We start from the raw sequence: 13003 nt of genomic DNA, 5'->3' as shown, positions 1-13003 counted from the left end.
CATCAGAATGAATTCTCGTCCATGGAAAGACAGATCTCATAACGAATCATATGATACGTATATATTCTTTAACTTGTAGACGAACATTACAGAGCTTAGTACCTACCTAGTGTTTAATCTAAAACAAAAACCAACACCGTCTCCGCAAAGATGAGATTACAATTATTGTTTTTATCAACACATCTGTTATTTCGAAATAATATGATAACAACTCACTACAATGTTAGATATGTAAAATACATATGATTATTATCAGTGGGAAAGAAGTATTTACTAACCTATTTCACAGAATGTTATATGACTAGTTTATCCGCCCCGGCTTCGCACGGGTGGTCTTATTTATTCCATAGACAAATATATATGTCTTTTTTACAATACATAGGCATAAACTTTCCTCATGAAATGTCGTAAACATCGATATACCTACATAATATATATTGTATGTAAGTATGTTCTGATAGAAACCTGTACTGAATTGCACTGAGAGTTCAGGCAAACTTACTGAAAGTCTACACAAAAACGTCCACTTATAATTTTTATTAAATGCAAAGATTGTAGGTATAGGTAAGAGCAGTTAAAATCTAGTTTTCCTTAGGATTTTCTTTCTAAGAATGCAATAACCAATTAGGTTTTTCAGTCAAAATGTTAATTGCTTACAATTGCAATATAATTATATTTTCAGTCCATTTATCCACAATAAAGTAATTACCGCATTATGATGAAAAGTTTTTTTTTATGTTTTCACTTAGATGCCTGCCTACCTAATCTTTATTATCAGAAATATAGCAAAAAGTAGTTATATCAATTCATACCACCACGACGACGTGAGTAAACTTCTATGCGAAAGTGTGTTTGATTGTTCGTTTGTCCTTCAATCACTCCACAACGGATCGACGTAATTTTCTGCGTGATGAGAAGACATAGGCTATTGACTATTTATCTTGCAAAAAAAAGAGTTCCCAAAGGATTTTCAAAATCGTAAATTCACGCAAAACGAAGTCGCCGGCATCAGCTAGTAAATTATTTAGTAGGTAGGTACTATCCTAGCATTATCCATACTAATATAAGAAATGCGAAAGTTTGTCTGTCTGTCTGTCAAATTAAAAAAAATAAAAAGTACATAGTATCGCACCGAATCGCACTTGGCCAGATTTTCTTATGATCGATGGAAGCGACGAATCGTGCCGTATATGGGGCTCTTTGAAAAACATAAATTATACTTAACCCGTATTTAAGTGGATGTTTACCATCGATGCGCATGTTAACAAAGTCAGTACATATTATTTTAAACATACAATTTCACGCATTGTTACCTACAGTGTATTATTATTTACGACAGTTGCGATTTTCAGTTCTGTGTAAAGAGAGGTTACCGTCAAGGCCGCATATTATCTTAGAAGTTTACTGCTCCATGCTCACTGTTGGGCCTGCTGTTAAATACGGAGATAAAAGGTAAACAAATCGCTTTAACTCGCATCTATATTAAATCTGTCTCAATAAAAAATAGAAAAAAAGTGTGTCCTACTAATCGGAAGGTCGGGGGTTTGATCCCGGGCACGCACCTCTAACTTATCGGACTTAATATGTGTGTTTTAATTCAATTCAATTCAAAATGTTTATCAATTAGACTTTTACAAGTACTTTTGAATCGTCAAGAGCATCTACCACTGGTTCGGAATGCCTGTCCTACCGAGAAGAACCAGCAAGAAACTCTGCGGTTGCTCTTTTCAAAGATTTGATATAGGTACAATATTATGCCATGCAATATATTAAGCAATTAGGTGTTATCAAATCAAATTTATTTTGCGAAAATTGTGGGTAAATAGTAGATATTACTACAATAATTATTATTAAACCTAAAACTACACAATCTATAGCCACAGACAGACAAAAATATAATGTAAACTATACTATTACTTGCTTTTACGATGAAGGAAAACATCGTGAGGCATGCCTGAGAGTTGTCTATGTAATGTTCACAGAAGTTTATGAAGAAGTTTATGTTAATGTGTTGTAATGTTCACAGAAGTTTATGAAGTCTGCTGATCCGCACTTGACCAGCGTGGTGGACTACGACCCCTCTCATTTTAAGAGTAGATCCGTGCTCAGTAGTGGGCCGATGATTGGTTGATCTTGATGTAGTATCTACCAATTCGTATAAAGATTTTTTTCGTTTCAGATACCATGCGGTTGGCCATTTGAACGATGTCGTAATCACAGGGGCAAGGTCTGGGGCGTGGTGTCTGAGTCTGTGCCTGCATTATAACTTATTATGAGGAAAAAAAGCAGGAAGTATACGGGTGATAAGGAAAATGGATCCAAAAAATGAGACTGTTGACCAAGGCTCGACTCCAAGCCACTCAAAATATTGCAATATAGTTACTTAGTCGCTGAAATGGCTAAAACCGGTAAGTGGCGGAAGTAGGAACCTCTCTTATTGAGGGTTACTTTTTGTTCCGTTTGTCATGGAGACCCAGGAGTTGATTAATCTTGCGAGACGTTTCACTGCTGTTATGGCCTCATCTGCTGACAGAAGGTCTGGTTCATTTTTGCGCAAAGGATTTAGCCTAGCTGCTCAACGCGTAAATCCTCCCAGTATTCTTGATGTGACTGTACTATAAGGCTAGCATTTAAAAAAAAAGAGAATATTGGCCATGCTAATCTTGACTAATACTCCCCTTTCCCCTCCAATTAAGGGTAAAGCTTGCATTAAATTTTAAAATTCAGTTTTTTTGCTCAGGTACAGGGCCGGCCTATCCTAGACAAATAATAGGGGTTAAAGTATGGAATTGCCGTTTTATTGTAATAGGTACTTAGAATTGACATCTAGAACCTTCGTGGTTTGAGATTTTTGAGTGAAACTTTATTCGTACGGTACCTATGTAGTTCTTCTTTTAAAAAATGTGCAACATTCGATTATCAACTTTCAGTTGTTTTTTTTTATTCAGCTTAGACAATAAAGATGGATACTTCGAAAATTCGTGTGATTTTGAATACGAGTTCCGACGCGGAACTAACGCGGCAGAAACAGCTCGCAATATAATACCTTGGGTGCTGGAATTTTAGAGACGGCATAGCGAGGGTACGGAACAGGCATCTTAGCACGAATGATTCGGGCGGTTAGCTCGCGAGTCTTTTCTGTGTGTAGCAGCAAAGCAATGAAAATTAAAAAAAAAATGTGTTATGTCTTCACTCGCGAAATTAGTTCTGTAGTAGGAAGCTGCATCTGGATTCCTAATCATTTTTATTTTAAATAAACATATTTTTACTATCTAGGTACGTATCGTTTCGTAAAAATCAAGAAAATTTCAAGTTTGTATCAAAAACACATGTTTTACACATATGCAATTAAAATCAATACAAAAGTAACTACTGTAAAATACAAAATTTAACATCACCTAAACAAAATCTCCAGTCTTGAGTTACATAATTTAATTGTTTAAAGATGATTTACATTTTATATTTTTGCGAAAGTTTTCAAGATTGCCGCTCTTTCAGTAGTTTAGGGCGCCGAGTTTGCTTGGGCTAACGCTGCTTAGGTAGGTAGATACTACGCGGATGTATTTTTTGCAAAAATACAATTAACTCAAGTGAGTACCTACTTAATTATAAAAAAGTTAATTATAATTATTCACTCAAAACCTCTTAGCTTAGTGAAGAAGATATACCTAATGTAGATTCCGAACTCAGTGTATTATGAATCAGCATACTCGTAGCATTGGTCTGCAGGACTATAAATGAATATTTCCATATACAATTAATTTATATTTTTTTCAATTATACCACAATCATGTCTGATAAAAAGTGATGATCTGGACAGAGAGTTCATGACTGAGAGTTCAGAGAGACATCTTCTATGTTTAGCCTCGAAGATGTCTATTCACTCTTGTTTCAAAGGATCAAATTTGAAGGAAACACCACAGATCGTGGAAGAGTATTTTAGCCATGCATATGAGGAATGACGACGCAAAACGTTTCAAGCATGTACATAGATGGAATGTCAACAACAAGCATGGAAAATCGCCCGACGTCTTGTGGTATGGTGTTAAAAAGGTGAATCAGCATAACAGGTCAAAGTTACCATAATATTGCACTGTAGTTGGGATGGAGTTCATAAGACACGTTCAAGTAATATAAACATCAATTGAACGACTGAGACACCTACATAGGCTGAGGAAACAGTAGTACTCCTCAAAAAGTTAAACAGATTTAGATCTCTATTCAATTTAGGCTTCTGGAGAAACCGCATTCAAATCGGTCCGTCCGTTTGAGCGCTACGATGATGCTACGAGGAGAAAATAGGAATCTTTATTCGTGAAAGTAAGTACAGTAAACATTGGAATCCTGGCTCCTAAACTAAGGATTGTCCCTATCTTAAGTTGAGATCAATTGATTGCAATTCGACTTTGCTTAAAACGAAACAGCGTTATATCGCTGGCATAAGCCAGTCTCGTTTTAACTGAAAGCAGAGTCAAAGTACGCTCTATTAATCTCGACTTTAGAGGCCAGTGCCTTCCCAAACATTGATAAATTATATAATACTAGCTGTGTACTCTGTCCACGTGGATTTAGGTTTTCCGAAATCCCGTGGGAACTCCTTGATTTTCCGGGATAAAAAGTAGCCTATGTACTATTCCAGGATAATATTATCTACCTCCATTCCAAAGTTCAGCCAAATCCGTCTTGTAGTTTTTGCGTGATTGAGTAACAAACGTCCAAATATCCAAACATCCCAACTTTCACATTTATAATATTAGTAGGATTGTCTGATTTACTGAACGGTGGACTATATGATACTACCGCAGGTAACTTGACACGTAGATTTTTAACACAATGAATTTTTATGTACTTAGTTATTTGTATTGCCATTTACGTATTTCTCGGCTAAATTACAATAACAATATTTGTACATCTGTATAAATGAAAGTATGCGAACGAACTTGGGACTGAAAAATCTACACAATATACTTAGTATAAAAAGATTTGTCCTGCCTGACTGACTGACTGAGGTATCAAGCCTAAATTGCTGTGGTTGGAAATTTGAAATTTTGACGTAGGGTTCTTTTGTGGCGTAGGGACCCACTGAAATTCGTTTTGGAAATTCCATCGGAAAGTTTGTATGAAAGTTCGTTATTTTTCATGCTATGAAAATTGGTATTTGGGCTTTAGGTTATAAATGAAGACAAGTGTAAATTAAAAATTTATAACAAGTGAAGGTTATAGTAACTAGAAAAGAGCTGATAACTTTCAAATGGTTGAACCGATTTTTTTGGTTTATAGCTAAGAAAGCTCTCGATCAAGCCACTTTTCAAACAAAAAAAAAACTAAATTAAAATCGGTTCATTAGTTTAGGAGCTACGGTGCCACAGATAGATACGCAGATACACACGTCAAACTTATGACATTCATCTTTTTGGGTCGGGGGTTAAAAAATGCATTTCAGAGATGACGCAAAGTTGAAAAATTAGATACATGTTTCAGTATTTTGCGGAACCAGCCCCGGCCGTAGCCTCCCGATAGTAACAAACATTAAAAAAAAAAAACAATCTGCTGCAGTCGCTCGGAAGTTATGCGCGTACATACATTTTGGCGATGTATTAGAATAAACTATGGAAAGTTATTGGACTGTAAATTAGATTTAGAAATTAATTATAAGTAGAAGTTTAGGCTAGAATAATATTACTTACTAGCCCATAGACTAGATAGAAGTAGCAATAAAGCTGCCATTATGGAGCTTTATGGCAGAAAAAAAAATATTTATACAGATTATGATCTCTTGACAAGATGATCGAAACTAGTAATTTGTGGTTTCTATGAGGAAAATCCTACGAATTATATCCGGCAGGAAAATCTAAATAATGTCAAGAAAATAACAGGTTAATCTATTGCAGGCGTCTCGCGCGTGACAAGAAACTATTTACCTATCTATACTTTAAGTCCCGACTATTTACACTTCTTGTTATTATGCTGAGGATGACTACAAGATTTTCATTTTCGTTGGACGCATGTCCATAATTAGTAAGCAATGGTTGCCTTGGAATTCAATTCCTTGTTAAAACAGATTTGTCAGTGACTCTACCTTCAAAGGCCAGCATGTAGAACTATTTTTGCCCCTCCCAATATCATCCTTTTTTTTTCTGGTGAGGAAAATTCGTCATGGATACCACCGACCACGGGGGAGCACGGTGGTTATGTCGGACTCCTACCGACTAAAAACCTCACGAAGTTCCATCCCACCGCTAATGACGGAGCACAAGGGACCGGCAACACCTCGTTACTCCGCCAGCGGATGTCCGCCGTAGCAGATCCACCACTGGGACACTACGTGCCCCCAAACACCTAGTTAGAGGTATGCCGGAACCACAGTACGCCAACCAACCCGAGGACCACACTGTGAGCGACGGACCACCCCGTGTCCATCACCCACTGGTCCTCTTGAGGGCTGAAGTTCGCGGGAAGGGCGATCCCCTTTCCACGTTCCCTATCCTCAACATCTCCCTCGCCCGTCACCAAACCGGACAGGCGAGAGACCGGTGGGGCAGGTAGTGACTGGATGGGTGATGAAGCCCCATCACCAACCACCCAACACAGCCACACCCTCCGCTCCTGGGGCTATGCCCTATGGGTGCGTCTACTGCGCCCTCTGCTAGGGATACCCAGAGGGACGCGCGGACAACACCCCCTCCCCGCCAGGTCAATTAGCATCCTAGTCCAACCCGCCTTAGAAATTTTGTACTTAATTATAATTTTGTGGATAAACTTGCAATGGCACCAATCCAAAAGTATCACCAAATTCTAACCTTGTATCTCACACGTTAGTCGAGATAGTAGCGAACTATATTACATTATGTACGTTACTACATCTTGTCTTGGTATAAAATTAATGGGATGCGAAGAAGTCTTATTACAATACGAATTATTTATATATGTTAATTTGGTATACTTAAAACTTGTATGGTTGTAGGAATAACCACTTTTAGCCAGTTTTTTGAAATAATCGAATTAACTATAAATAGATGAATTAAATCGGTTTGGAAAATAACATAAGAATGTTATTTATGAAGTTCTAATATAACTATCCCAATAATATGTATTATAAACGCGAAAGTTTGTATGTATGGATGGATGTTTGTTACTCGTTCACGCAAAAACGCCCAGGATAAACACCCTGGATTAACCCATCCTAAAATTTTATCAAGTTACTAATTAGGTACTTTCGGGTTTTGGCTTTAATGACTGGCCTACTTGAAGTCTTTTGACTTTAATGCTCAAGTATTAGAGGCGCCGGGATAACCTAACCCGTAAGTATAACTGGTAATGTGTGGCACAGCTTTTAAAAATAAACGGTTTTTCTTTTCTTTCTTTCTTTTTTCATTGCAAGTCGTAACTTAATGTGGACCAGCGTCAACCGAGTCCTGTAGCATTATGCCAGCAGGCTCGACTGCTGTTATGTGTATTGTGTTCGCTGCTGCAGTTCAGCTGGTGCAGAAACCATATAAATGACAGTGTGTTAATTTTTATGATTCTTTGTTGCTTGAAATTCTCTATTTATTTCTTTGTTTTCAAGTTATTTGTGTAAATAATAATAAAAATCAGCAACATCATTTATTAACGCGCGTTCTTTGTTAAATATTTGCAGAACATTTCATTTTAAGCTAAGCACTCAGATACGCGATAAGATCGTATAAATAATATTTTAAAAACATGAAAAATATAATAAAATTAAGACCTTTATAAAACACATAATAGGTATGTAAATAAGGTACTTTACCTACTAATTCGCTTGGCATATCAACATATAAACATAAGTTAAAACAAATCAAAATTTAAAAAATACTCACTTAAAATATTGTTTTATTTATAACAGTTGATTGATATGTATCCTCCGTGAGTTCGACTGGATGTAGGCTGTAGGCTGTAGTCACAAGCGCGTTGCTCGCGCGCGTCGTCAGTGAACTGATCTACAGGGCAAGCTGCGCGGACGTCTGCGACAAGATATTAATGCTGACAAGATTTTCCACACAAGGACAAGCTTAATACTTATTCCGTTTCAATTACAATGTTGAAAACACTTACGAGTTGATAAAAGAAAATCGTCGTTTAAGTTCTCAGATAAAGAATCAAGGTGGATTTGTCAGACGCGTAGGTCTATAGAACGACCGCCTCCTAATCGGAGTTCGGGGGTTCGATCCCGGGCACGCACCACTAACTTTTCAGTTATGTGCGTTTTAAGCAGTTACATATCACTTGCTTTAACGGTGAAGGAAAACATCGCGAGGAAACCTGCATGCCTGAGAGTTCTCCATGTTCTTAAAGGTGTGTGAAGTCTGCCAATCCGCATTGGGCCAGCGTGGCAGACTATGGCCTAAACCCTTCTCATTCTGAGAGGAGACCCGTACTCAGTAGTGGGGCGGAAATGGGTTGATCTTGTGTACCTATATCCCGAAAGGGCAAAACAACAAAACAAATAATAATTACGATTAGAAGGTTTTTACGCTTGCTATGACTGTTACAGCCGATCATACTAGCTAAATTAAAAACAGAAAACTAAACAAAAACTCGTAATATTCGCAATAAATTACTATCACAGAGGCTTGTTTTTTAGCTTCTTTGTTGGGCACAGTTGTCATCTGTGCCCAACAAAAAAAAGACAAAAACAAATTAATGTATTTTGTTTTTATCACTTTTCATAGCTTTTCTTACACTTAGCTTGTTCTAACAAGATATTTTTATTTTGATGTCGAGTCCACCTTGATTCTTTGCCTGAGTTTAAGTTCTAAAACCACGTAAGCACTCTAATCTATCTATCGATGACTCTAATGTATCCAGTCAAAATTAGCAATTTTACAGGAGAGCGAAGAAATTGCTGTTGTTGAAAAATTGTGAGAAATTGGGTTGTTATGGATAGCATGCAGTCGCTTTTTAGAGTTCTGTACCCGAACGGTGCCAACGGAACCTTATTAATAAGCCTCCGCTGTCCGTCCGTCCGTCTGTCAGGGGCTGTATTTCGTGAACCGCAATAGACAGCCTAGAAATTCTCACTAATGTATTTCTATTGCCTAAAATTAATAAAAATTTCAAAATTTCCGCCATGAAAATGATAGCAAAGTTTAATAATGATGAAATAATAATTAATAACAATATTCACACATACAAAAAATACTTAAATATAAAAATTATAAAACAAAAATATCATTCAAATCACTGTAACGAGACAAGGTGCCCAGAACGCTGGCTGCGTTACCTAAATGGCCAGACTAATATGCTGACCAAGGTAACTGTCAGACCTCCGGTCACCCGTGGACTCCACAAGACGGGGATGCCGACAAGTCTTTAAAAAAGGAATCTGGCATTCTCGCCCCACGAACCCATGGTCTCCACTCCAAAAGGCACAAATATGAAATTATTTTCTATATTTTCATACTAGCTGTGCCCACGACTTCGTTCGCGTGGAATACTCTGTACGTTAAAAATGTTCACCGTGATTCTTTAAATTGACATAACTTTTTTATTTATGAACCGATTGACATGAAATAAACACTAAATGTTAAGTGAAGCTTACTACAATATATTAGTGAAACCCATATTTAAATCGAATAAGCCGTTTCTGATATTAGCGTGCACAAACACACAGACAAACAGACAAAAAAAATATTAATTACAATTTCGGGTTCGGCATCGATATAATAACAACCCCTGCTACTTTTTTTTTATATATTTCCATTGTACAGACACCACTTTTCTACAATTTTATTATATGTATAGATTATTTTCTATATTTTCATATTTGCGCCTCTTGGCCCTTTCCGCCTTAGTGGCTGCCGCTCCGGCCACCACGGAGGTCACCTGTATGTGAGACAGCGCCAGTGTATCAACACACGTGGCATCCCTTCCCTGTTTCCACGGGACGAGAAACATACCGTTTGGTCTGTTGCCATCGCTACGTGCCAAACCACTTGGTTCTAATACTGCAGGCACTTTAGCCGTGACAAGAGACCTACGTTTCTGGGTTCAGGGAAGCATGACGGGAGAAACGACCGGCACTTTTGGCACATGCAAGGCCATGGTGACCATATAAGTCCACTGCCTCGCCACAGTGGCAAAGATGTAGCTGCTGAATCCTAGCGCCAAGCCGAAGACCAACCGCGATAGTATATTTAATAGGATAGAATGGTTAAGAATAGAACAAAAGGTCAGCGAAGGAGTCCTTAAGAAGAAACTAAAAGAAGAATTTATTAGGGACTCCTTCGCTGACTGATTATTTATAGTAGTTTTTAATAAGCTGTAAAATAGATTTAATTAACTGTAAAATAGTATTAGGTAATTATATATTTAAATAGTATTGAGCGCTAACTCGCCAACAAACTGTGATGCAGTTTGGCGAGACATATTTTTTAAGGATTTTTTTGTGTCTGCAAATTAATAAATAAAGAATTAAAAAAAAAGTAAATGTAAGGTGGTCTATCAGAGTGCCTATATGTTTCGAAGGGAGAGCTTGAAGCCAGTAGCTCGATTCTCTCGTAGACACTGCGAGGAGACGCGCGCAGTCCTTTTCAGAACTCGATGAATTTATCAACTCCTGTAAAACATCCGCACAAAGTGCGTCATCCCATTGTCTTTGAGAATCCAATGATACCGGCTCTTCACTAGGACATGCCAAATTGAAAGCTTCTCTAGCCTCTGCCAAATACGAAAGCTCTACAGAATCCAAAGAAGGATTAATAATATTGCCACAGAGCTCTAACGTACTATAACCAGAAGATAGAAAAACTGGTAATGAAACACTGCTAATTTTACGAACGCCTAAACCACCACCGTAGCGAACCGGGGGTGAAGCTTGTGTCCAAGCCACGCCATCCAAAGGACAATTTAGAATTTTGGAAAGTGTGTTTATAATTTTCGGTGGAAGTTTGCATGGTAATGTACATCACAGACAGACATGATGAATCCATACGGGTTCCGTTTTTTGCCATTTAGCTACGGAACCCTGAAAATGACATATATGTTGGAACATATTATTATGTCTCCACATAATTAGATTCTTACGTTGATTTCCACACAATACCTAGGTACATTGTTAAGGTTCCGTTGAAAAAAAAGGAACCCTCAATTTTATCCAGTCCATACGTTTGTAGGTACCTATACCTACCGTGCGTCGTGGGCATTTTATTCAGCTGTAAAGATAAAAAAAACATTAAATAGTATTTACTACCTCTTCAAATGAAAGACACTTGTTCTAGTATAAAATACAGGTAGGTAGGTATATCTGCCTAGTACTTATTGATCATTTGTATATTTATCAGCTTTTACTGCCCTATTATCCTTCTACAAACTCGTTTTAGGCACGCGCGTACCTACCTATCTAATGATAATTTTTTTAAATTTTTCGAAAGTGGTTTTGGAGGTAAGCGTAGTTTGGAGAAGGGTTTCAACAACTTTACCTTTAGCACACAGTAAGGATAATATGATACCTATTAGTTATTACATACAGAGGGTCGACGAAGCAGTTTAGACAGAACAATGGTGAAAAGAGCCAGTGCGGGCCAGATCGTTGTTATTTTATAAAAGCTAAAAGTTTCTCTGCCCATTTTTTTCACTAGAGAAGTGCGACCTGCGAGAATTAATCCATACCTAATAAATGCGAAAGTGTGTCCGTCCACTGTTTATCTGTCTGCTACGTTTTCACGGTTCAACCGTTGAACCGATTGTAATGGGTACAAAGTTAGCTTCCATCCGGGGACGGACATATGCTACTTTTATCCCGGAAAATCAAAGAGTTCTACGTGATTCTTAAGGGTAGCTATCCGTTTAAGCGATTTATATGAAGTTTGGTACAGAGGTAGAGGTCTTCAATCTGGAACCTCGACAATACTGCGACCGCTGCCGCCAGGGTACCGTAAACCCGCGTACACGTTAAGGGCTAGCAAGGCACGATACCGAAACATTTAGGGGACAACCGTAAGCATGTGAACATGCCCTTACTGCTGGAAAAAAACGAACGTATGACGCAAAGTGTTTTCTACTTGTGAGTTGACACATTTTCGCCCAATCTCAACCTAGTCCGTATCGCTGATTATATCTAACCTTTCAAGTGGTTTTGCGAAGTGCTCGTAAACAGTTGTTCTAAGCATACCTTCAGTTCAACCTATAGAAATATCTGATATGTCTAATATTATTGTCGATGTTGATAACTCAAGATTAGCGGCCAGCAAGGGTTGCCATACACACAGGTGGGTTGGCACGCTCTACAATTTTCATTTAACAATAACTCTAAAACTGATGCGATGTTGATACAACTAGAAGATCCTACGTAGAATACCAACTTAATAGATAGTACTTACTACGCACAAAAGTAGCACTCTTGATCGTGTACAAAAGCCTAATTAGTAGTAGTAATATTTCACTTCAATAAAAAGTCCAATTATTTTTTTACTCTCTGAATTATTTCAGAGTAACGGTAAGAATAGGAAATAGTTATTTGTTCAACAAGATAGCAAAATTCATTTTTGCTTCGAGTGCCTAGTTTGAACCCCGAGCGGGCGAAGGATGAGCGTAGCGAGTGATTCTAAGTTAGAATCCTGAGTGTAGCGAGGGGTTCAAAGGCACAAGAAACAAAAATTTTGCTATCGTGTGATACATACAACTTTTCACCTCAATAGCGAAAACACAAGATCTAAGAAAATAATTATTTATTGAAACCCTAAGATATTTTTATATTCATGTATATTAAATGTTTATAATAATATGATAAAACCAGTTTCTGAGTAGATCTTCACACTTATAACAAATTTCCAATCGTTAAATAATTCAAAGGCTTACAAGTATTTCTCACGCCACTTTTCCGGAACAAAGTTTAATTCACCGTTAGACACTGATTCCTTTAATAACTGATGGTTTTAAATTATCACTAGAATCACTCATTTTCTTATTTTTAAAACTTTTATAACAATTATCTACAAAGAAATTAGATAGGTATGTTTTTATTAAGCTTTAGACCTCATAG

The 13003-nt window shown here is 37.4% G+C and overlaps 1 protein-coding gene across 2 annotated transcripts in view; it reads right to left on the bottom strand.

Moving 5' to 3' along the window:
• The window catches only part of LOC123880355 (proton-coupled amino acid transporter-like protein CG1139), a 37195-nt gene extending 29212 nt beyond the window's left edge, over nucleotides 1–7983 (bottom strand). For both annotated transcript variants that reach the window (XM_045928452.1, XM_045928454.1), the window contains exon 1: nucleotides 7842–7983. The gene's annotated coding sequence lies outside the window, so the exon portion shown is untranslated. The remainder of the gene's footprint in view (nucleotides 1–7841) is intronic.
• Between the last annotated feature and the right edge of the window lie 5020 nt (nucleotides 7984–13003).

Source organism: Maniola jurtina, chromosome Z (assembly GCF_905333055.1).
Source record: "Maniola jurtina chromosome Z, ilManJurt1.1, whole genome shotgun sequence".
In the NCBI taxonomy this organism is placed as follows: domain Eukaryota; kingdom Metazoa; phylum Arthropoda; class Insecta; order Lepidoptera; family Nymphalidae; genus Maniola; species Maniola jurtina.
The sequence above is the reverse complement of the archived record's forward strand: the minus strand, read 5'-3'. Positions and strand labels throughout refer to the sequence as shown.